General features: G+C 40.7%; 1 protein-coding gene and 1 pseudogene across 3 annotated transcripts in view; both read left to right on the plus strand.

The window, feature by feature from the left end:
• B3GNTL1 (UDP-GlcNAc:betaGal beta-1,3-N-acetylglucosaminyltransferase like 1) overlaps window positions 1–26,881 on the plus strand; it is a 207,561-nt gene that overhangs the window by 63,088 nt on the left and 117,592 nt on the right. The window lies entirely within an intron of this gene.
• Window positions 224–11,964, plus strand: LOC139163241 (max dimerization protein 3-like; annotated as a pseudogene).

The raw sequence follows: 26,881 nt of genomic DNA on the forward strand, positions 1-26,881 counted from the left end.
AGAGCTGTCAAAAGCTGTAGAAGAAAGGACAGCAGCATGGGATCTATCAGAGGTTGAAGAGGCCCAATTGGAACAACCAGCCTGCGTAGGACTCTTTTCTCTATATTTGTTCCTCCCATTACTTCACTAGGCCCAGATAGCGGCAGGATTGGTTCCTCTGCCTCTGGACCCCAAATCTAATCATTCACAGGACAAGAAAGATACCTTATTTTTAGAATAAGCAATGACCAAGGAAGTAATGCTGTCTCCCAAAATGTTTGTAGAACTCATCACTTGTCATTGTGCCACTACGGGGTCAGATCCTAATCCTTCCATGGTGGAGAAGGACCTCTACAATGTGGCTCCAGATTTGTCCAAGATTCTTCAAGTACCAGCGGTGGCTCTTCACATGGTAGCTGAGGTTCCAGGTGATCCAGCAGACTTTCTCCAAACAGAGGACTGCCAAACAGAGATCTCCATCCAACGAACACACCAGTCCTCTGTATGGGCTATCCGGGTGGCCACGACAGTATCTTTCTGTGCCAGATCTTCATTGATCTGGCTATTCCAGTAACAGGTGAAGGCAATAACGGCAGAAGACCGCTTTCGCCAGGACATCCGAAAGTTGATAGTGGTAGCCCAGATCATGGCATCATTAATAGCAGCGAGATTTCCATCCAGATCAATGGGAACAAATGTCACAGCCCAAAGACTGTTTGGGCTTAAGAATTGGCAGGCAGATGCTCGCCATAAGTGGAAGTTGGCCACACCACATTACGAAGGAGAACATCTCTTCGGCAAATGCTTAGAACCATTTTTGACCTAGATGAGAGACCACAGGAAGATCCTTCTGGCAGTCACCAGACATCCTGAATCCAGACCAGCTCCATACTCCAGACATCAAGCTTATTGTGCACATGCATATTGACAATGATCCCAAGAGTTTTATGGCCAAAGGACCAAGCCATGGCAGGACAGGCCTGACAGGCCATTCATTTAGATCTAGATGGAGGAGGAGGTCATTTTTCCCAGCGCCCCCAGTAAGTGCATACCTCAGCATCCCATCGGGGGTCGGCTGACTCATTTATAGAACGATAGGAAGAGTCCACCTCGGACGCCTGGGTACAAGATACTGTAAGATCAGGTCTCTCTCTAGAGTTCCTATCCACCCCACTGTGCTTGTCCGGTCTCTTGTATTCCAGCCAGGAGGCTTCTCATGGTGACGGCTATTCAGCACTTGTTGGATATCCATGCGATTGAAAGGGTCCCTGTCGATCAGCAGGGGCGTGGATTTAATTCAATTTTATTTATAGTTCCGAAGGCCTCCAGGGGTGTTGAGAGCAGTTCTGGATCTGAAAATGTTGAACTGTTAATGAATGAATGGATGGATGAATGGATGGATGGATGGATGGATGAATCAATCAATCAATCAATTAAATTTCTATGCCACTCACTCCAAAATTACTCTGAACAGCTAACAATCGGAATAAATACAACAACAATAAAAACAGTTAAAATCTAATAATAAAAATTAATAATAACAATAATATAAAAAACATGCATACTTGCAATCAACCTAATTCCAAGCCTGCTGGAAAAGCCAGATCTTAACGGCTTTCTGGAAGACTGGTAGGGTGGATATAATATGGATCTCTGGAGGCAGTTGGTTCCAAAGGGCCAGAGCCACCACAAAGAAGGCTCTTCCCTGAGGTCCTGCCAGCCGACATTGTTTGACGGATGGGACCTGGAGAAGGCCAACTCTGTGGGCCCTTACTGGCCCCAGCCAGGTATGAGGGAGGAGGTGGTCGTATAAATAGTCTGGCCCTGAGCCATTTAAGGCTTTAAAGGTGATAATCAACACCTTGAATTTCATTTGGAGACCGACTGGCAACCAGTGCAGCTCACATAAAGTTGGAGTAACTATTGCATGTGCTGCTGCATTCTGCACCAGCTGAAGTCTCCAAATGCTCTTCAAGGGTAGCCCCATGTAGAGCGCATTGCAATAGTCAAGACGGGAGGTGATGAGAGCATGAATTACTGTGCGGAGCGCCTCCTGGTTAAGGTAGGGCTGCAACTGGTAGACAAGACGGACTTGTGCAAAAAGCCCCCCTAACCACAGCTGAGAGATGTTCTAGTCTCAGCTGTGGAACTAGGAGGACACCCAAGTTGCAAGCCTTATCTGAGGGGGAAATTTCTTCCCCTCCCAGTACCAAAGACGGGCAGATGGTACAAAGTCCCATTTTTACCAGCCAAAGTAATGCATGTGATATAATCTTGGCAAGTTTCTCAGAGAGGGTAATTAAGATATAACAGTTCCATGGCGAGGCTGCTGCCAGAGATCAAAGCTACTTGTGCATTCCTTCATGAGATAAGAATTATACAGTTTCACAGACTTACTAATTACAGCTTACCAGCCTCTCAGCAGACTGGGCACTTTTTCTTCAAGGACTTTTAGCAGGAAAATAACAGATGGTTAGTGTTACCTGGCTGAGACCTCAAATCATCATCTAACTCCATTGCAAAATGTTGTAACTCCACTCCGAATTACACATACACCACCCTTAAATACCTATATGAAGTGGTCAACAATTCCCTAGAGTTAACAAACTATAGACTACTTCCTTTTTACATAGAAGTATTCTTGTCTTTTTCTTAATCTTCTAAAGTTGGCATCTAGCAAAGGCTCCAGATCTTCCTTCTCCTCCTCTAAGTCAGACTTTGCCACCTCTGGTGGTCCTTCAGGTTCATCCAGGTCTATTTCTTCCTCATTCTCACTCTCTGCATCAGCTGGCAACACCACTGGCCCAGGGTACCAAGATGGACCTGGCTCATCCTCCTCAGAATCTATCATTACCAGAGGTGGACGAGGAGCACTCACAACAGATGGTGAAAAATGGCCAAATGGGCCAACCAGAAGTTTGGAAACTAACTTCTGGTTGGAAACTAACTTCTGGTTGGCCTCTTGCACTGTGCTTCCCTGAAGCCTGGGGAGAGTGAAAATGGCAGAAAAGAAGGCCGAAAATCAGCTGGCCAGCATGCACATGTAGGCTGGAGCTGACTTAAGGCAATACCTTGCATGCCATCAGATATGGCTCCATGTGTCACCTGTGGCATGCTTGCCATAGGTTCACTATCACTGGACTAGATGATTGAGTAACAAAGATGATTTTGCTGCGCACAATTGTGGGTTGCTGAATTACCAATCATCAATAAATAAATACTTTCTGTCTTATCTTGTCGTTGTTGAAATATTATAAATTGAAAAGCTATGCCTTCATTCGTATTTCAGGATTTTGATAAACATTCTACATTTCAAAATCACGTACAATAGTGATTCAAGCTTATTTGCCATCTAAAATGTTCTAGCCTACCTTCCCACTTTTGAGGTACAGTGGTACCTCTACTTACGAACTTAATTCGTTCCGTGACCAGGTTCGTAAGTAGAAAAGTTTGTAAGAAGAAGCAATTTTTCCCATAGGAATCAATGTAAAAGCAAATAATGCATGCGATTAGGGAAACCAGAGGGAGGGTGGAGGCCTGTTTTTCCCCAGGACATTCCTAGAGAGGCCCCACGGAGGCTTCTCCCGACCTTTTCTGGCCCTGTTTTCTTCCAGGAGATCCCTAGAGAGGCCCCATGGAGGCTTCTCCCTGCCTTTTCCGGGTACAGTTTCGGAAGCTCAGGTTTGTAAGTAAAAAATGGTTCTTGAGAAAAGGCAAAAAAACCTTGAACACCCTGTTCTTATCTAGAAAAGTTTGTAAGTAGAGGCATTCTTAGGTAGAGGTACCACTGTATTTTAAAAAAGCTTCAATGAAAAATATAAAACTCTTAAGTAAAATCTGCTTTGGATTACTATATGTATATTTTAAAAAAACATAACACACTTTGGTTTGGAAAAGGTAGGAGAGAGTTTTGAGTTATAAAATTATGCATGAATCTGCCCAGCAGATGTTGGCAATTGCAAAAGGGAACAGAGGCCATTCTGTGGTCAGCCAGCATGCTTCATTTCACGTAGGCAGATCAAGGCTCAAAGCTACAACTATTTCCTCTTAGCACCCTGGGTGACAGTGTGAGCAGCCTGTGTGGGCAACAGCCCAGTTAATTCATACAATCTCGTTTTTGTAATTAATCTCTCTTTTTTTCTTTTAAATTAAAAATTCATATTCAGTAAAAATGTGGTTTTAACAAAATAATAATTACTACATTTGTAACGTGATTTTTCTGCCTAATAAAACAAAAGCATTCTTTTAACATTGGATAATAATTGGCTGTATGAGGCAAACATTCATGTTTTGAATAGAATTGGAATTTGAAAAAGCAACAATTTAATTCTTGAAATGTTTTTTTAAACACAAACCCACAGAGTTAAATGTGATGCATAGGAAATCTTTGTAGAATTGGCCTATAAAATTATTTTAAAATTCTTAAAAGTTTATAGTATAGTTTATAGTGGTGGGAGTTCAAGGATTATAAATTGGAACTGAGTGAATACACTGAAGTGAAATAGCATATGCGTTTCTTAATCCATATTTTTAAGGATTCTACAAATGATTATAGTCATCTCACTTAATAACAAAGTGTTTTTAATAACTATTTGTTGTAATGAAAAGTGAAGGAAAAAAGTTAATGAAATGTGCAAATTCTTTTGCAAGTCTTTGGCTGTAGTAATTGCTCATAGCTTATTATTCCTTGCTTATATGTTTGAATGTTCCTCCAAATGACACTTGCTATTGATGGAAAATTATTGAGAAACCAAGAATAAAGATTTTCTGGGCATGTTCTCATTACAGGAAAGTGATTTATTAAGGGGAAGGAAATATTTTAAAATTTGACCAATATATATTGAGGTGGTATAATCAGTAAGTGCTAAAATACCTTATTGGACTATTTTCAGAATGTATTCTGATCGATATGTCTAATGTTAATTTGAATAATGTAGGATGTTATGAATGGTTGTAATCTTTCCCTAATATTTATGACATAATTCTATGAGAGCACATATTTGTTGAAAGATACAGGTTAGTAATTACATTATTTTCTGATACAGATACAGATGGTAACAGATAGGAGAGGCATGCAAGTCTAATAAATAAAATAAAATAAGTAAAGCTGCTCTTTGCAGTTGCTTTTCATTTCTGTTTAGCATGTTATTTCATTTGTGATCATGACCCTTAGCTTAACATTAGAGTTCACCTATTGGATATAACCATTTGTGAAGTAATTATTATGTAAACAGAGAGAAGCATACACAAAACACAAACATTTTGTGGTAATTTAAGTTACCACAAAAGTTAAGTTAAGATGCACCCTTTTACCACCGCCCCCAAAAGGGTGAAAACTTGGGTGCATCTTACACAGTGAATGTAGCCCCACTCATTCACCCCCACTCTTTGGTTTCTGCCTGCAGCAATTTACCTCCTCGCAGCAAACAACAGCAGGACCTGCTTAGCACAAGCCACTGATTATCTGCCTCCCAACACTCAACTGATTGATTGAAGTTGCGGCAGGCCCAAGTGCTAAAATGGAGGCAAATTGCTGGACTGTGCTGAAACTGGCTGATTGTGTCTTGCTGCAAGGAGGTAAGTCAATAACTATAAATAGTTATTTATTTTACTATAAATAAAAATATAAATACTGTTCTGGACTTTTCAGATATTTTCTCTTCCAATAGATTCTTCTGATATAGAATTCATGCTTCCTGGATATCTCCATCAAGAACACTTTATATGACATGAAACATTAGTATTGAAATATAAGGAACATGAATATCAATACATGCCAGTTTAAAAGGATTATTGTTAGAATAGCAAAATTTCTGAGCTTTGACCAAGCATGATTATATTAGTGTTTTTAAATACCATTAAAAATTCTTCAAATATTGTTGGAATATTTTCAGTGACATTTATAAAAGGGCTTTCCTGAAAGGCTATGTAAGTAGCTAAAAAATGTACATATGCCTTGGGACTTCACAGTAAAATTTTGGGATTAGAAAATCAAATTAGCCTTCTGAAAAGCCTTGAAGACCTGGCTCTGGCGGCAGACCCGGGGGCCATGAGAGTCAACATCTTAGTTCTGGCTGAATTATAGTTTGATTGGTATGTGTGAGTGAATGATTGTATTGTTAGTCTAAGGTTTTTTTTATAGTTGTTATAATTGATTGAATAGTTTAATGAGATTTTATTGCTTAATATTTGACTTTATTGTTGTAAGCCCCCTTGAGTCCCATCCCTTGAGCGGCGTATAAGTCAGATAGATGGATGGATAGGTGGATGGGTGGATGGGTAGATAGATAAAGGCAGCCCCTTTTGGATGTAAATAAGGACACATGTGGAGGCTCAGGGAGGGCAAAAAACAGGCCTAGCGGAAGTTGAGGATGGCCAGAAAGGGTCCTGTTTCTAGCTTCCAGATGGCCTCCAGAGCCTGGGGAGGCTACTTTTTCCCTCCCAGAGGGTCAAGAAAAGCCTCCAGAGCCTGGCAAGGGCAAAAGTCCCTACCCCTACTTTGGTGCAGGAGGCCGAAGAGGCCAGGCCCACCCAGCCACAGGGCAGAGAACTCCTTGCTAAAATTTTTGAATCCTATTCCAGCTAAAACATATGAAGAATGACTGAAGAAAATGGGTATGTCTACTTTAATTAAAAGGAGGACTAGGGGTGACATGATAGCAGTGTACCAATATCTTAGTGGCTGCCATAAAGAAGAGGGAGTCAAGCTATTTTCCAAAGTACTTGAGTGTAGGACAAGAAGCAATGGGTGGAAACTAATGAAGAATAGAAGCAAATTAGGACTAAGGAGAAATTTCCTGACCTAACAAATAATCAGTGAAACAATTAACCTCCAGAATTTGTGTGTGCTCCAACATTGGAAGTTTTAAAAAAGATATTGGATAACCATTTTTCTGAAATGGTGTAAGTTTTTCTGCTAAGCAGGGGGTTGGACTATAAGATCTCCAAGGTCCCTTCCTACTCTTATTTTGTTTTACTGCTTAAAGTTTCACTCCCCTATTCCAGATTTTATATGAAATGTATTCTATAATATGGTAGTCTGTTCTTTGAGAAACCATTTCAACTCCTTTGTGGGTATGCCAGAAATTTTTTTCTTACATCTCTGTTTTCTTTCCTTATATCATTACAGTAATAATAGCAATAGCAACTAGACTTATATACCACTTTACTGTGCTTTATAGCTTTCTCTAAGCGATTTACAGAATCAGCATATTAGTCCCAACAATTTGGGTCCTTATTTTACCAACCTTAGAAGGATGGAAAGCTGAAGCAACCTTTTAGCCTGATGAGATTTGAACTGCCAAATTGCAGTAAGCCGGCAGTCAGCAGAAGTATCCTACAGTACTGTACTCTAACCACTGCGCCACTGTGGCTCATAATAAAATTAACTTTTCTTCTGCACTTTTGCTAACAAAGGATTTAAGATTGCTGTGAGAATCTCCAAAATAAATATTTGTATTATAAGAAATCATTTCCAGGAGCAAATAATGAGCAGTTCTTTTTCATTTTTTTCTTTTTTATCAGAATCAGAAGGCATATTCTGGTATCAATTTACATTTGATAATATATAATAACAATAGGTAAATCATCTTTAATTTGTAATTGATTAAAAAAAAGTCAGGCTAAAGGGATTGAAAAGTTCTATGTGAACACTGACATTCGAATGCTTATTTTTTCAATTCCTTGAAACAACTTAAATGAGATGTATGATCTTTGTCCAACACCTGTAAAAATATTTCAGAATTTCCCCCCCTCCTTTTTCCAGCTGAAAAAGAAGTAGCAAAACCTTTCCTTATAGAAATGCCATGACAATGCTAAAAAAAAGCAGTTAATTTCCCAAGACTTTATTATTTGAAATATTATATCAGGACAGAATAGTGTATGTTGTTAGTCTGCTGAACAACTTTCTTAGAAAATTTAGAACATTTACCCTAAAGTTCTCCTGTATCTTGCTACCTGTATACTTTTGAGGCATGTGTACCCTGATCTTTTGGTTTATTACTGTTATTTGTAGGTCAAATTAAAATGATAGTTTTAATGTAAACTGTCAAGATGATCAGTCCTATGGGAGGTGCAGGGTACACCATTTCTGAACAAGACATTGCATTGATAAATTGATAGATATGAAGAGAACAAGAAACATAATATACTGTTTTTTTGTTTTTTTGTTTATTCATTTTTTAATGTCACCCTTCTCCTTAGACTGGTGTTATTAATATGACAATTAGAGAAGAAAAAATCCTCAATAAGAGAATAGAGGGGTTTTTTTTTATATGCAAGTGAACAGTTGTACTGACCAGCCTGGATAAGGAGTTTATATTTTACTTACTGAACTTAAACTGTACTCTGTCATCTGAAATCACAGAGCAGGGATTTGGTAAGGATATGCATATTGGTAGTTGGAGTAGTAATGGATAACCAATGGATAACCAATCACTTGGAATAGTAATGGATAAGAATGCATCTAATTTTCTGAAATGATTTTACCCATTTGCCCAAAAGTAGTTTGTACTTATCCACCCTTGAATCTCATAAGACCAAATCACTACAATACTTCAGGTCTCTTAACCATGGTTAAAACGACATGCTGAGGAATTCTGTAGCAATTTGCCCTTTCAGCATGACCTTTTGCTTCTCTTCACCTGACAGTGCTAATTGTAGTTTAATTACTTTATCCATAGCTAATAAAAGTTTGCGGATCTGAGCATTATACATGGTTAATTTTCATGATGAAAAGGGGATTAAATATTTTTTAAATGTTTTATATCTTGAAGGTTTTTCTTTCTTTCTTTATTTTGAAATGACCACTTCAACAAGTATCTTAGGGTGCCTTTTTGAATAATTCTAAACATGATCTATTTCCTTGTTTTTACTTGCAATTTTTGCTGATCGTTTCATTTGTCAGTGTTAGCTTTGTTTTTAACTGGCTGTTGTCCCTAACTTCTACTTTTGTTGTAGATTTTGATTAGCTAAGCTGTTGTTGATTTGTTCAATTTTTGAACAATTTGGCTATTAGTAATTTTACATTTCACTGATGTTGCAATTAGTTGCATTTAAAAATAAACATACCAAATTAACCAAACGATAGAAACTATGCTTTGTGACTGTAATCTTCTGTGAAAACATTAATTATAAATAGTAGAACTGAACAAAACATCTAGATTGGAAAGAGTTCTACCTTATTTCCTCTGTCATCCTTCACATTGCAATGTTTTCCTGTTCAAAATTAATTACAATTCAGATGGAGAACATTTGGATATGTATGTATGTATGTATATATGTATGTGTGTATGCATGTATGTGTGTATATGTGTGTGTGTGTGTGTGTGTATAATTAACTCTAGGAGTACTATAACAACCATCCAAATGTTCTCCATCTGAATCTTAATTACACGTTTTATACATACATACATACAGCATACAGTATATAGGACACAGTATGCCCAACACATAGTGGAGAGATTGTCTGACGCCAGGATGAGATAATAAATAGTGGAAGGCGTCTACTGAAGATTTTGCAGGAGTGAACAATGTGTGTGACATATTTAAGAGTGATAATGTGGTGATCTTAGAAACATATATTTGGGGGTTTTTTATAGCTAGAAATGGTTGAAGTTTGTACAACTCTTCAGATAACTTTTATGTCCCTTCACATTCTTAGAGATAAAGAGTTGGTGAATTCATATATTTTGCATGTATTTAATTTCCAAGAAGTTCAATTTAGCTGGCCCAAGGATAAAGAAAAGAGTAAAAGGACTGTACCTTATCAGATTTAGAATTCAGTTTTTCATAACCTAATAAATACAGCTTGCAGATGTGAAATTATTACTTGTGTTTCAGAGCAATGTACAATTAAGATCAGATTTATCTTGTATGCTTGCAACATTATTTATCTAGTCTATTTAAGTGGGGAAGAGGACATGACTACAATCTATCCACTTAAAATTACTGTATACAGTGGTCCCTCGACTTGCGCGTTCTCGATTAGCGCGAAACGCTGCAACGCGGTTTTTCAAAAAATATTATTTAAAAAATAAAATATTAAAATATTATTTTTTAAAAAAAAAATTTTTTTTTTAAAAATTTTTTTTTATTCTGTTCCCTGAATGGAGACCGCCGGCCGCTCAATCGGGCCGGCAGGGAACAGAATGGAGCCTTCCGCGGCGGGGCTGGTAAGGGGGGGAGCCGAGGGGGGAGCCGAGCCCAGCCCCGTGGCATTCGCTTTCCTCCCGCCGGCAGCCGACTGATCGTGGGCTCCTTCGCAACCTCGGAGAGCTTCCTGGTTTTCGTGAGCTTTCATGCCCCGGAAGCTCTCCGAGGTTGCGAAGGAGCCCACAATCAGTCTCGGCTGCGGGTGGGAGGAAGGCGAATCCCCCGTGGGCTCCGTTACATTTTCCGCTGCCAGCCAGGCCATGCTGGCGGCAGCGGAACAATCGCTGGGTGGAAGGCGTGCTCGGCTCTGCCGCTCCAGCCGCTTTCGGCCGAGCCTCCCCGGCCAAGCAGCCAGGGAAGTCGAGCCAGGCGTGGCGGCGGCAGCGCTGCTTCTCCGGTCGCCCGCCGATGTTCCCCGCTGCGACGGAAGGCAGTCGCTTGGCTAGGGAGGCTCGGCCGAAAGCGGCTGGAGCGGCAGAGCCGAGCACGCCTTCCACCCAGGGAGTCCTGCCCTTTCATCCCCGCCGACCACAGGGGCGAGGGGTGGGGATGAAGGGGCAGGACTTCCCGGGCGGAAGGCGTGCTCGGCTCTGCCGCTCCAGCCGCTTTCGGCCGAGCCTCCCTAGCCAAGCGACTGCCTTCCGTCGCAGCGGGGAACATCGGCGCAGGAGGCAGGAGAGGACCGGGCGACCGGAGAAGCAGCGCTGCCGCCGCCACGCCTGGCTCGACTTCCCTGGCTGCTCGGCCGAAAGGGGCTGGAGCGGCAGAGCCGAGCATGCCTTCCGCCCGGGAAGTCCTGCCCCTTCATCCCCACCCCTCGCCCCTGTGGCCGGCTCATCCAGGGGGGCGTGTGTGGACTGGCAAGCGGCAAGCGGGAAGACCAAGGGAAGGTTCCTTCAGCCGCCCAACACCTGATCCGCTCCGCAGCGCGGCAGCAGCGAGGAGCCGAAGATGGGGTTTCCCCTTTGCCTTTACCCCATCTTCGGCTCCTCGCTGCTTCCGCGCTGCGGAGCAGATCAGCTGTTGGGCGGCTGAAGGAATCTTCCCTTGGTCTTCCCCACCGCCCACACGCAAACTCCACCATCTGCGCATGTGCGGCCATGAAAAAAATGGCGCACATGCGCAGATGGTGGTTTTACTTCCGCATCCAATATAACGCGGAAATCGGTTAGCGCGGGAGGTCTTGGAACGTAACCCCCGCGCTAACCGAGAGATCACTGTATTCTCAACCACAGCTATAAAGAGGAAAATACATAACATTAAGGGGAAGTGGTCGAAATTTAATCTGGACTTGACTGAAAGGATGACTGTTGGAATATCAGCCTGTATACAATGAGCTGGAGAAACACAGAAGGGACCAGCTACAGCACTTTTGGAAACAGTTGAAGCAGCAGATCCCCACAAATACAGAGCATTCTCGTTACACAATACTTAGTCTCCTGCATTGTGCTAGATTGCACATTGAAAAGCTAGAACACCAGGAACAGAAAACTCAACAAGTGAAAGATGCTACGTTGCAAGCAGCAGAATTTGCACTAGTGCTTAGAAGAATTAGAAGCCCATCTGTATATGGAACAGGCAGAAGCCTGGATTCTTCTCGGTTCTCCTCTGAGCATTCTGACTCAGAAGATGAAGTAGATGTAGAAGGCCTGGCATCTGCTAGCATTGGAGATGTCATGGCTCAGTACTCAGTACTGAGTACTCAGTACTCAGCAGGAGCACAGCTATTCCAATGTCAGCAACTTGTAGTTATGGACAAAAGTTCAGTTAGGATGGCATTCATCTAGACAAGCTTCGAGCTTTTCAGAAATTACTTTGTGGCAGGGTAACTAATACGTGGTTTATAAGACTTCTGTAAGTGAAAAGGAACCCCACTTTCTCACAAAAAAAGGCTATGCACCTCCTCATCAAACCAAGTCTTGCATCTCCACCTTCATAAAATCAACTAGGACAATTGTTAAGAGAACTGCATACTGAAGCTGGCTAATTACAGATAGCACCTGGTGGCAAGATACAAGAAGGGTGAGGTTTTAAAATAATTGACATACACTTGGTTTGGATAGCTGCATCTTACACCCCATCCCAATTAAAGTCTGTGGAACAGGCAAGTCCATTCTGTAGACACTCCCAGGCATTTACCTAGCTCTTACCTGCAGGGAGGATTTCAAAAATCCATATCACAACAGGTAAATGCTATGCTCAGGTTTTTTAAAATTTGAAATGGGTCTTGTTGAATGGACTAATAGTAAAGTTTTATCTCAAGAGCCCTTTTGCCATTGCAAAATTATAATTTTCTGATCTTTTGACTTGTGAACCACCTTCAGATGTACTCAATGTTTGTTTTTGCAAAGAATTTTTTATGTTTTCACTCCAATCTCATATGCAAAATAATGTACCATCAATCTTAAAATACATTACAATGATTATTTTTTTTGAATTTGGTATTCATAATTCATCCAATGCTGTCTCCTTTACATTTGACATCTGGACAAAAATAATTACTCCAATTTCTTATATGTATTTAAAAAGCTATTAACTAATACAGTTTTTAGGCTGCTTCTTGTAGTGCTTCAATATTCTCCATATATCCTTAATATCAATTTCATGTATATTTCTTACCATTACTTTTATCATAGTTGCCCTTTAACAAAGAAAACAAAAGTATATCAATTCAAGAGGGGGGGGAGTCCAAATAGTTTGTCACATAAGTCCCAATTAGCCCAATTAATATAATTCCTTTTAGTAACTAAATAAGAAATAAAAAATGATTTTAAGAAGAAGAAAAGAAAAAAAAGAGAAAGAAAAAAGAAAAACAAAAAAGAGAAAGGAAAAGGAAAAAAAACTCCCCCCCCCTTTCGTTCATATATCCCTTTATAAACCCAATTAAGTTATACCCCATTTATCACTGTAAGCCTAGTGGAACCATCATGCCCTGCTCTAATAATATCACTGCAAACCCAGTGGAATCATTGTGCCCAATAAAAACTTCGTACCCTAATATCATGTAGATCACTGTAACCCCAGCAGAGACATCATGCCCTCTCTATTTATATCAGTCTAGTTTATAACTTTCTATAAATTTATAAAAAGGTATAAAATATAATTTATAGTCCACATGTCTTACTTAAATTCTGTAGTTCTATAACTTCTAGAATCAATATTTCACACTATCATTAATAACTTTTCTTAAAAAATAAAAATAATCCAATATAATAATCATTATTTTCTGTTTTCTTAATTCTATTATTTGAGTATAACATAATTCATCCACATATATAATTCTCATAAACTTTGCTTATCTTATAGTTAATCTTTCATACCTATAAAATTCCTTTTCAAGATTTTTTTCACCTCTCCACTAATATTAAAAATAGTAAGAATATTAATCATCCAAAATAGTCATAACCATTTTCTATTTTCATTATTCTACTATTCCATTTTTCCATTATTTACCCCCAAGAATAATTTTAAAAGATCATAACATAATTAAGATTGTTACACATACAACTCAATTAATATACTTTCATCTTGTTCATTAATTCCCTTCCATATTTCCCATTTGTATCCTCCAATCTGTATTCATTCTCTTTCCCAATATAATTTCCCTATAATAAATTACAATTAAATTTAAAATTCATCATTTAATTCCCATAGATCCAATTCATCCTTTTACAAAAGTTAATTCTTTTAATTTATGACTTTATAATAATCTCAATCTTCTTCTTTAAAAGTACTACTGCCATCCATATTTTCTCATTTCCATATTCCAAAGACATCCATTGTAAAATAGTCCTCAGACTTTTCACATATTTAATTTGTTCTAATGTTCTTTTGCCAGATCTGTAGCCATATTTCCATCAGCCAGTTCACATGTCTCTTCTCACAAAAGTTCTTATTATCAACAAAGGTTGATAACTTCCTTTCATTTCAAGAATAAACACATAAGAAGCACATTCCATCCTTATAGCCAAAACAGATAAAGTCCACCACCAAGGCCAGCATGTGCTGAACACATGAAACAAAATTCTCCCTGTAATGACTCCTCCAGCCAGTAGATGGCAATCTTTTGTCTCTTCCATTATTCTATTGTTTTTTGGTTCCATATTTGATTCTCTTCATTACACATGAAAAACCAACTTCTTAAAGGGGAAAAATAATACTTAAATAATCCAAATTCAAAGTCTTTATATCTCCTTGCTTTAAAAATGCAATCTTGGGCAATTTGCTGTAGTCTGAAGACTTTCGCAATTCGCCCCACCGTTGAATATTCTTCTGCAATATCTGGTAATTTTACTTCCCTTGAGAAAAAAAAAATCAGAAAAATAAAGTTCCAAATCCCTTTTCAGCTGAAAGCACTTACCAGCACACCGCTTTATTTTTCTTCACCATGCTATCGCTGAAATCGTCCTCTTCCCAGGTGTTATTGCTTGTCTTCAATCCCTGCATTGCGTTATCTCCGCAGCTACTGTCGGCATAGGCATGGCAGCCTAGCTGACTTCGCACCACCGCCGGTGCAAAATTGGGCTGGTACATCAGGTGGGGTATGCTAACCCCAAACCAGACCCCTGGTAGCGTCCCCTGCATCACCTCCCCCTCAGGGTGGATCCAGTCTGGTTCAAAAGAACCACAACCCATGGACCATGGGGATTCGGAGCCCTCCCATCGATGAGGGGGAACTCCGTTCTACCACGGCCATTTGACCATGCCCCTTCCCCTCCCTTCAATGGTTTTTGATAACTATTTTGAATTGTAACCTAACATAGCCTCAGTAATTTGTAATATTTATTCACCAATAGCTACCAAGTCTCTGAAGTCTCAGATACAAAGACTTGCTTTTGAGTTGCATAAGAGGCAAGTGTAAATAGGAAGATAATTAAATCATTAATAACTACCCAATCATACCACACATAAATATTACTAGCCAACAAGGAAATACATCAATTACCCCATGCCTGGCGACATAAGTAGGTCTTCAGAGTCTTGTGGAAGGCAAGGAGGGTGGGGGCAGTTCGAATCTCCAGAGGGAGTTGATTCCAGAGGGCTGGGGCCGCCACAGAGAAGGTTCTTCCCCTGGGTCCCGACAGACAACATTGTTTAGTTGACAGGACCCGGAGAAGGCCAACTTTGTGGGACCTAATCGGCCACTGGGATTTGTGTGGCAGAAGGCGGTCCTATAGGTATTCTGGGCTGATGTCATGTAGGGCTTTATAAGTCATTACCAACACTTTGAATTGTGTCCAGAAACTAATTGGTAACCAGTGCAGGCCACAGAGTGATGATGAGACTAGGGCGTAGCTGGGAAGGCCCATGATTGCTCTTGCAGCCGCATTCTGCACGATCTGAAGTTTCTGAATACTCTTCAGAGGTAGCCCCATGTAGAGAGCGTTGCAGTAGTTGAACCTCGAGGTGATGAGGGCATGAGTGACTGTGAGCAGAGACTCCCTGTCCAAATAGGGCCGCAACTGTTGCAACAGGCGAACCTGGGCAAGCGCCCTCCTTGCCACAGCCAAAATATGGTGTTCTAAGTTAGCTGTGGATCGAGGAGGATGCCCAAGTTGCTGACCCTCTCTGAGGAGGTCAATAATTCCCCCCCCCACCAGGGTAATGGATGGGCAGATGGAATTGTCCTTGGGAGGCAAGACCCACAGCCAGTCCGTCTTGTCGGGGTTGAGTTTGAGCTTGTTGACACCCATCCAGACCCCAACAGCCTCCACTTCCACTTCTTCGCCGACTGGACATGGGGTGGAGATGTACAACTGGGTATCATCAGCGTACTGATGATACCTCACCTTATGGCCTTGGATGATCTCACCCAGCGGTTTCATGTATAGCAGGGGGGAGAGGCACGACCTCTGAGGAACCCCACAAGAGAGAAACCTAGAGGTCAACCTCTGACCCCCCACTAACACCAACTGCAACCAGCCGGAGAGGTAGGAGGAAAACCACTGTAGAATGCCTCCCACTCCCAACCCCTCCAGCCAATCAATTAATTCTGATAATTATTCTGGTATTTATAATTTTAATATTTAATATTTTATTATTAGATCAAATATTTAAATATTTAATAATATTTTTCTTGCATTGCTGTTGCCATTATTGTCTGTCAGGATATTCAATTTTAAGAACCTAGGTAGGATTTTCACTTGGCTTTTACTAAACAGTCCTACTAAAACCTTAGCTTAATAGTGCTAAAATACTCCTGTAGATTGAACTGCTAAATAATAATGAAATCTAGTACTTTATTTTTCCTTGGCCTTCCTCCTGTTGCCAGAATGCTTAATGGAGAATATATGTTATTGGCAAAGGGCATGTTTTCGCATTTGGAGCTCATAAAAGACAGATAATTTTAATGTCTGAAAAATAGCTTGGAAGTTAAAGCAATCTATTTCCTCCAAAAACAACTAAACCTTTCTTTTTAAGAATGTTTTGCTTAAATAATAAGTGAACAGTCCATCGGCCATTGAGTCTTTCCTGAGCAAACTGTAAAAGTTGCTTATGAAATATTTTAGATCAATTATAGAAAACCTTTCAATAATATTTTTTTATTGTCTTCCATGTTTAGATAAAATAATTTCTTAGTATATGCTTTTAAAAATATTTATGTGTTTTATCTCTTTCGTACCAGAGATAGGCATGCCAGCCTAATAATAGGTCGTGACCTTCTATGGTCAGTATACGTTTATTCTCTAACATGATCTTTTCTTTAATCCAGCGGTCCCCAAACTACAGCCCGCGGGACGGATGCGGCCCACTGAGGCCATTTACCCGGCCCGCGGCAGCCTACGAGATTTTACCATCTATATACTAAGCTCCCGAATCTCCCCTCCACTCTCCTGCTGAGCATCTGGTGGCGGCAAGGAAGAGGAGGAAAGCCAGGGGGCGGGGAGGAAAGCGGGCCTGCAATTGGCCCCTTTCTTTGCCGCCTTTAGGGAGAGACACTGTTGCTGTCCTATGGCAGAGCAGCAACAGTTCCTCTCCCTAAAGGCTAGAATGAAAGGGACCAATTGCAGGCCCGCTTTCCTCCTTAACCCCTGGCTTTCCTCCTCCTCCACCTCCAGACGCTCAGCTGCAGACCATCTGGGTCCCTCCAGTGCCGCTTTTTTGCTTTTTTTTTCTTCCGGGATTTTGCACCGGTGAGGTTTCCGTGCGTTTGGGCACTTTTGGCATTGGGGGGGTCTGTTGCGGAGAGGGAGAGAGAGAAAGAAAGAGGGAGAGATAGAAAGGGTGTGAGTGAGAGAGAGACAAATAAAGCAAGAAAGAGAGGGAGAGAGAGAGTGGGAGAATGCCGCTTTTTTGCTTCGCCCACGGGGAGCCTGAAAGCCCTGCAAGAGCAGCTTGAGGGGGCCTTAAGCAAGTCATCAGAACCCCCGCGCACTAACTTGTTGACGGCCACGCCGTCCCGGATCACGGGGAGGGGAGCTCTTCCCTGGCCAGGCGATAGCAAGGCCCTCCCGATGCTTTCCCATCGCCCAGGCCCCGCGCTTGGAGCTGGGTCGACGGGCCTAGCCTTGGCTTACATGGCCCCGGCGCGGCCGAAGTGCAGGGTGGAGTAGGCGGCGGCAGCTGCTCCAGGCCCACCCCCGAGCTGAACTTCCTTTGGCTTCATTCGAGGCAAAGCTGCAAAGCTCACCTGCCGCCTCGAAGGAAGCCAAAGGAAGCTCAGCTCAACGAGGACCGGCTGTTGGTCCCTTGAAGCTGCCGCCGCTGTCGCCCACCGCGGAGATCCCTTCGCCTGAACGGAGGTGACGGTGGCGGGTTCAAGGGACCAAGAGCCGGTTTTTCTCGGGGCTGCGTTGTTGCAGCCTCTGAGGCCGCCTCTGCCTCCGGGCAAAGAGATCTCCTCGGTGGGGGGCCTCGGAGGCTGCAGCACCGCAGCCCCGAAAAGGACTGGCTCTTGGTCCCTTGAACCCAACGCTGCCACCTCCATTCGGGTGAAGGGATCTCTGCAGTGGGTGGCGGGAACGTCACGTAATGAAGGAAGCTGCTGGAGTGGCGGCAACTGCTGAGATGGCTCCGGCGGCTTCCCTTCATCGCATGACGTTCCCAGTGCTGTTGCTCCTCGAAGGGAAGCCGCCGCCGTTACCGCCGCCAGGAAGGAGAAAGTTGGTGCAGCTGCCTACAGGTAACAAGATGAAGCATTGAGGAAAGGAGCCCCCCAAAGCTGCCGGGATTGCAGCCACCCCCAGCGGTAACATTTCGGATAATTAACAAAATTTTCTGTGGCTGTTCGGTATCCGAATTTTTGTTTGGATACCGAAGGAAATTTTTCCTGAAACTTTTGTTTGGTATCTGAAATGTACGACAACCAAGGCATTCGAGAACCGAGGTACCACTGTACCTCCTTTTACTGTCCCAAAGATGCTTTTCCAAAAGCATCTGGACTGTCTTGGGTTTTTTAAAATGTTTTTCTTCTCATTCAAGAAGCTTTTTTGATTTGTCAACAACTGAAAAAGTTTCTTGGATAAGAAGTGAAACATTTTCAACCCTCACCCCCCAAGAAAATCCTTTTCCTTTTGGGAAAGCACCTTTGGGACAACTAAGACTTGGATGATTGAGAATCTCCATAGATGTCTTCTTTTATTGCTCACTGCAAATTGTTTTCTTTATAATAAGGTGAGAAAAGAGTCATGATGTAACTTTAGGGAAAGAATGTAAATTTAGAAAGTCTAAAATAGTATTTTTAACTGCTGTGGAGTGAAAACCACTTCCTATCCTTTTTTCTAGTTTTTAAAATATTTTAATTTTTTTAAAACTCCTTTTATTTCTTTTTCTTTTTTCTATTTTATTCTCTCTTGGTTTATATTGTTTTTTATTTTTGCTTTGTTCTGAAGAGTATGAGAACTGCTTAGTGCATGACTGAGTTTATGAGAAAGACAGAAGAAAAAACCCTCCTACTCTCAGTTTATTCTAATATCTACTTTTTATTCTTGGTTTTTATGTAGAGTTTAATGCGTTTATTACATGTATATAATAAATCTGTTGAAGATTAAAAGAATTAATTCCATTAAGAAAGTGCAATTGAGAACATCACTTACAAATAGGACTCCCCGTACTTAAATCATATCATAAATATTTCTAGATTTTCTGAGACAAAAATGCTACCAGGGAATCTAGTGTAAGCAAGCACTTGAGATCTTCCTGCTCAGTGCTGTGGGGCGTCAGACTCTGCCTGTAATAATGCTAGTTCATTTTTCTGCCAGCTGCAGAGAATTCAAGGCCAACTTCTGGCTACAATGAATTTTAAGACAGTGGGGGATTGTTCCATTTGGTGATACAGTCATTTGGGGAAGTCGGCATGCTGCTTAATTCCTCTTTCACTGACAGCTAAGGAACAAAATGCAACAGTTTGTGTTAACTCAGACTTCATCTCTTGGATTCATGCACAGTACTTATTGTGAGGTAGATTAATTAAGATTTTGTTTCTCGCACAGGCATCAAAGCCAATTACTGTACTCTATCGAATAAATTAGAGATACACAAAAATATTTCCTGCCTTTGGTACACCTTCCACAAATGCAGTATAGCCATGAATCTTGTTATGTGAGTGTATTAAGAAGCCACTAAGAAAGAATGTCTGCATAGATTTGTGTTGAAAATTGAGCAGTGAGCAATGTGCAATAAACTTCTAATCCTGTTTGAAGTTGACTTTGATAAGGAGCTATAAGCAGAGGGGAGTTCTGCAAGACAATTGGGGCTTACGTCTAGAAAGGCAGGAGATAACATTCTAATGTTTTGTTAGGATGTCTAATATAATTTTGTTTTACGTTAGTAAAGTAGCAGCTTTTTGTCCATGTATAGTTGGGAACTGTATAATTTCTCAAATCAGCGGACTTTTCTCTCAAGTATATATTTCTGAGTCTCAAACTGCCTAATATCGTGATAAAAATATGTGTTATTTTAAGTTATGGTTTGCCAACATCCTGTTCCTGGTGGTTTTGATTTCTGTTATGCTTGTTTGCCAAGAAACTGCAGGGTATAAGCAGAACAACTCTCCCTCCACCCGCCCAATTTTTTATCCTGGGTTTGCTTATATTGGATAATGAATAGGAGCGTCTAATATGTCTGTATCTCCCACCCTCCCAGAAAGTGTCTCCATTCCTAAATCAGACATGGTGGTTTAATTATTGACATTTATAATCTATTTACATATTAAGGGGTGGGAGGGGTAATCTTATTTTTATGTTAAAAGAGCAGAATCAGAGAAAGCTGTTTTCCAATTCTCCAGAGCCTTACATCTCTGCAGACAGTTATTTTAGTTTCCAACTATTGCAGTGAACCAGAAAAGGAGAAAAGTGATGATTATATTTTTTTTACATTTCATCTTTGAATTCTCTTTTTTACATGTGGATAAATTGATACATGTAACCTATCATGTTTCATTTTTTGTTTTATTAAATAGTGTGTGTTGGCATATTTGCCAACAAATGAAATAGTAAGCATCAGAATGACGTGTAGCAGGGTCAGTATATGGATAAGGATGGCATTTTATCTTTTTTTAAAAAGTTTTTTGTTTTTTTCCAAGTGATAGAATTTGTATTGTGTACTTTTTCTCTCCTGTAATGATGGAAAATAATACCACAATTTTTTTGGCATTTGCAATTGAATAGATTTCCATGAGCCATAGGAAGAAGCTCAGAGTCACAAGCTGTTTACCTGTCTTTTCACAATGGATATGTTAATCAGTGTGAACAAATGGGCAGAAACAAAGTGATGTTCTTTTAACCAAAGCATATTATAGCAATAGAATACGTGGGTAAAGTATTTTGAAAAACCACAGAAGCAGTTGCCTCTATTCATTCTCCTTAACTTTTTCTCTTTCCAGCTCCTCATCTGTTTTAACATTTTCCTCCATATTTGTCTATAATTAACCTCCTCAATTTTCTCTGGATTACTCAATAACCAAATCCCAAGTATTTAATTTTCTTTAGTCCTAACTTCAACCCTGATTCCTTCCTAATTTCTATCTGCTCTCTCAGACCTGTATTTAAACCCATAATGTCTGATTTTTCCATATTGACCGATAATCCCAATTCCTGTTTAAACTCTTGCAAAATATTTCTTGTACCTTTAATCATCTCCATCGGGGTCTGGGTCAGTATAATTGTATCATCTGCAAATACATTTAATTTCATTTCTAATTCCCCTATTTTATATCCTAGCCAAGTGTTATCTTGTCTTATCTTATTAGCTAATGTCTCTATTGCTATTACAAATAACATTGGAGATAATGGGCATCCCTGCTTGGTGCCGTTTTGAATTTTAATTCTCTGCGTTCTTTGTCCATTCAGTATTATACAGTATATGCTTCATTCCCTTTATAAATCTCTTTTGTAGTTCCGCAAAATTTGTCCCCCATATTTAATTCCTTACATAATTTATATAAATAACTGTGGTTAACTTTATCAAAAGCTTTATAGACATCTAATTTCAAAATTCCAAATTTCCTTTTAGTAACAGTCTTCGGAGAGGGGTGGCATACAAATCTAATAAATAATAAATAATAATAATAATAATGGTGCATCACATTTATTACATCTCTGATTGGTTCGCTTATCTTCCTACCCTTCACAAACTCATATTTTTGGTAAGATATTTTCAAGTCTGTTTGCCAATATCTTCATAAATATTTTATAATCTTGATTTGCCAAACTGATAGGACGGTAAGACCCTGACTCTCTTAAATCTCGATCGATCTCCGGGATGGTAACAATCTCTGAAATCTTCCATGTCTGCAGAATATCATGAGTTTGCAATATGTTATTAAACAATTTCCCCAAATGCGGCAACAATTCATTCATATAGGTTTTATAAAATTCTGCTGTAAACCCATCCGGGCCCGGTGCTTTGGCTTATTTTAACACTTTAGTTACTCTAGCAATTTCATCTTGTGTAATTTCTGCATTCAATATTTGTTTATCTTCTTCACTTACTATTTTCCCAACATTAAGGACTCCTATATTTACCTGCTCCTCTTTATACAAATCCTCATAATATTTTATCATTTTCTCAGTTGCCTCTATTCATGAAAAAAGAATTGGGAAAGAGACTGGGGCAGCTGTTTATTTTCATAACAAAAGCAGAGGATTAATATTTTCATTTAGTTATTCTCTGATTTCTCTGAATATTTTTTTAGTATTGTCAGATGTCTTGTATTTTTCTCCTAGTTGATAACTGTTGGATAATTTGCTATTTGCAGCTGAGATTCTGAAATTATCAAAATAATTTGAGTTGTTATCTTAATTACATTTATTCTTGATTGATTTATTTATTCTTCATTGCTTATTTGACCCCTATGACAGTCATTGTGTTATACCACATGATTCTTGACAAATGTATCTTTTTCTTTTATGTACACTAAGAGCATATGCACCAAGACAATGCCTTGTGTGTCCAATCACACTTGGCCAATAAATAATTCTATTCTATTCTATTCTATTCTATTCTATTCATGTTCAAACTGAAATTTCATGAATGGTAAACATTTTCCTATTGATTTTATGCCAGAGTCTTCTGTAGTAGTCTTCTTCCCACCTGAAGTCAATTTGTCTTTTAAAAAAATCCATCATAAGAAAATTGGGAGTGTGTTCCATCAGCATATGAATAATTCTAAATAGAACTTTTAATTTTGCAAATAAATGCAAGTTTAGATATAAATCAGTGTTATTTAAGCATATGCTGGCAAATGTTAACAACTCAAGAGTCATCTTGAGTGAGATGGGTAACCATATTAATTTGACAAACAAATAAATAAATATAGGCTGTAATCTATATATAACCTTCTCATGTCTAGCTAAGGTTAAAAAAAATTTTGGGAAAAAAATCAATGGATAATTTACTAAAATAGTAGCGATTTTAGATCATTTTAAAAGATCATAATATATTTCTGGTTGTCCTAGTGTGGCTGATTATGATTTGCATTTATTACTAATTTTACTGATGAAAGTTTAAATACAGAAAAACAAACCCATCCTGTGGCAGTATAGTAAATCACTAAAATAATATCAACATGTTCAATTTAGGATTAGAAGTTAACTAAAGGAGGTAGAATTGCAACTTCTTTTAGTATTTTTTTTTTACTCCTTTGGAGGCAAATGCACCAAAAGACCTAAGTTCAAAGTTAAGTGTTATATTTGTCTGCCTTTGTATCTTTATATTTTCAGTGATTTATAAACTACAAAAATTGGCCCAACATAATTCTAAAACTAAATGGGGTTCATGGCAGGATTTGTAACAAACTTGAATTTTGTATTTGTAGTATCCATAAAGAATGCATTTGGCTCTAGGTTACCATCTTAATCATTAAAGAACTTGCAACTGGTTTACTGCCATCTCATAATAGTGTAAATTGGTTGAGCGTGTAGCTGCAGTTGAACCAATCTGCATAGACTAAACCAGAGGTCCCCAACCTTTTTAGCACCAGGGACCGGCTTTAAGTTAGACGAGTTTTCTACGGCCCGGTGGGGGGGGGGCTTTGGTCATATGGGGGTGGGGTTATGGAGGGGTGGAGCTTAGTGACGCAGCCCTCCACACTTCTCCACAGGGCGGGGAGAATGAGGAGGCTCCTTTGGCGGCTGGGGGCTGCCTGGCTTTGTGATTTTGACTGGGGGGGGACTTAGGAAGGTCCTACTTCTCCCCCCCCAGCCAAAAACTCAAAGCCTATCTGCTCCAGAAACTTGGCGATCGCGCCCCACCGCCGCCGCCTCCTCCGTTTCCCCCAACGGCAAGCAATCTAAACGCGGGAAGGGCATTCCGGCGCTTCCCTTCAGCCTCAGAAGCCCCCTCGACGCTGGAGGGATGGTTATGAGGGGAGCGAGCGAGGAGAAGAAGACGTCCCACTCATCGCTCCTGAGGGAACGGGCGAGGGCGTCGGAGACCCAAAGCCCATCCTGCGTGGAGGGAGACGGAGCCAAGCGGGGCCACCCGGAGACCTTCTCCCGTCTTCTTCTCCTCGCTCGCTCCCCTCATAACCAGCAGCCCCGCTCGCGGGGGGATGCCCGTTCGTAGCTACCAGCCCGCCAAGCGTCGAGGGGGCTTCTGAGGCTGAAGGGAAGAGCCGGAATGCCCTTCCCGCGTTTAGATTGGGGGAAACGGAGGAGGCGGCGGTTTTCTCCTCGCTCCAGAAACTAGGCGATCGCGTCCCACCGCCGCCGCCACCTCCTCCGTTTCCCCCAACGGCAAGCAATCTAAACGCGGGAAGGGCATTCCAGCTCTTCCCTTCAGCCTCAGAAGCCCCCTCGACGCTTGGCGGGCTGGCGTAGCTACGAACGGGCATCCCCCCGTGAGTGGGGCTGCTGGTTATGAGGGGAGCGAGCGAGGAGAAGAAGACGGGAAAAGGTCTCCGGGTGGCCCCGCTTGGCTCCGTCTCCCTCCACGCAGGATGGGCTTTGGGTCTCCGACGCCCTCGCCCGTTCCCTCAGGAGCGATGAGTGGGACGTCTTCTTCTCCTCGCTCGCTCCCCTCATAACCATCCCTCCAGCGTCGAGGGGGCTTCTGAGGCTGAAGGGAAGCGCCGGAATGCCCTTCCCGGGTTTAGATTGCTTGCCGTTGGGGGAAACGGAGGAGGCGGCGGTTCTTTTCTCCTCGCTCCAGAAACTAGGCGATCGCGCCCCACCGCCGCCGCCGCCTCCTCCGTTTCCCCCAATGGCAAGCAATCTAAATGCGGGAAGGGCATTCCGGCTCTTCCCTTCAGCCTCAGAAGCCCCCTCGACGCTTGGCGGGCTGGCGTAGCTACGAACGGGCATCCCCCCGCGAGCGGGGCTGCTGGTTATGAGGGGAGCGAGCGAGGAGAAGAAGACGGGAAAAGGTCTCCGGGTGGCCCCGCTTGGCTCCGTCTCCCTCCACGCAGGATGGGCTTTGGGTCTCCGACGCCGCGGACCGGCTGGAAAACCCCAACGGCCCGGTCCCGGTCCGCGGACCGGCGGTTGGGGACCCCTGGACTAAACAATAGAGAATAATTGTCATTTGGTTATAGTAAAAGTCATTGAAAATGTAGTCATTGAAAAGCTCAACTGATTAGCATTGACTGAAAACCTTTGGCCTAAAGGCAATAATTATATGGTTTAATTTGGGAAAGAAAGCAGCACCTGCTTTATATTTTCTTATATAAGTTAATAGTAATTATTTACTTTTTTATTTTATTTATTTATTTATGTTGTCCAATGCACAATACATATTGAAGAGAATAGACATGTAGTATTATATATAAAGAAAAGGATAGAAGAAAAGATATAAAAATAACAAAAATACTTTTGTTGTTAAAAGTGTGGAGGCTTGTTAGTCATAATGCCAGTAATATTGAGAAAAAAGTATCCTCCCCCATTAAATAAAAATAAATTTTTCCCCAACTGACTTGTTTTCCTGAGCAGTGTGATTTATACTATTTTCCATTGACTTACAAAACTTCTACTTCTGTAGCAGGAAATGAACACAGTATACCGTAGTTTAATAAACTAAGTATTAAAGTATATTAGCATAGATGTAGCATACATTTTAGAACAGCACTTGAGATGACCAAGTTCTGTCTTAGTTCTGTAATAATACTGCTTGGCATTTTTAATAAGTAACATTTTCTTAATGAAATTTGATTTTATATTTTGATTACATTAAAAAGTAAAATACAATGGTACCTCTACTTAAGAACTTAATTCAAGTAAAATACAATGGTACCTCTACTTAAGAACTTAATTCATTCTGTGACTAGGTTCTTAATTAGAAAAGTTTTAAGTAGAAGCAATTTTTCCCATAGGAATCAAAGCAAATAATGCGTGCAAACCCATTAGGAAAGAAATAAAAGCTCGGAATTTGGGTGGGAGGAGGAGGAGGAAGAAGAGGAGGAGGACAGTCGCTGTCGAAGGAAGAAGGTGAGGTGAGGTGAATCAAAAAAATCCCAAACTTTAAGACTAAAAAAAAAAGGGGGGACTCTGAGGCGGCGAGGAGGAGCATGCACCTCGCCTCCCATACATCTGGCGTGAGGCTGCCTCCCATGCACTGCGTCAGAGAGAGAAACCCAGGTGGGCAAAAGGGGGAAAACTCGCACTACTTTGACCCAAAGGCGGCTGCTTCTGCTATCTGTTTCCTCTTCCTTTCCATACTGAAGGGCTCTCCTCTCCTCTTGCTCGCTCGCTTACAGCCACGCCCCCAAGCAGCCACGATGTCGGATAATCCAGAATGTCATATTACCGAAGGATGGATAACCGAGACTCTACTGTATTTCTTTTTTCTTTCTGTCTAATCTTTTCTCTCCCTTTTCTATCTTTTGACTTTCCTATATCTTCATTCCTTCTCTTTTTTCTTTACTCTATGTTATATTGTGTACTTTGTAATGTTTTTAATGTATATATTCAATAAAGATTACTTTAAAAAAAAACTTTATATCTTTGTGGATGCATGCATGGAATGTGCTTCCAAATTCCTAATCTAACCTATAGCTTGATATTTCTTAGTTTACTTCTGTTGAATGAGTGTGATCTTGCTTAGTGTTTGGAAATGTTTCAAACTTAGATATGAACTGCTAAATACCTGAGCTAATTTTCCATTACCTGTTTCATTTGTGAACACTGGGTAACTGAAAACAACATGCTTATTTCTAAACATTAGAATTGCTTGAATTTAATCATCATTCATAAATCAAATCAATAATTTGTTTTATAAAAATTAATTAAAATAGAAAATAAATGAATAAAAGAATCCTAATATTAAAATTACTATCACAGCAGGTGGAGAAGAGTATAACGGTTTGGTAAATAATGAG

The sequence above is a fragment of the Erythrolamprus reginae genome, chromosome 2, assembly GCF_031021105.1.
Source record: "Erythrolamprus reginae isolate rEryReg1 chromosome 2, rEryReg1.hap1, whole genome shotgun sequence".
Classification (NCBI taxonomy): Eukaryota; Metazoa; Chordata; class Lepidosauria; order Squamata; family Dipsadidae; genus Erythrolamprus; species Erythrolamprus reginae.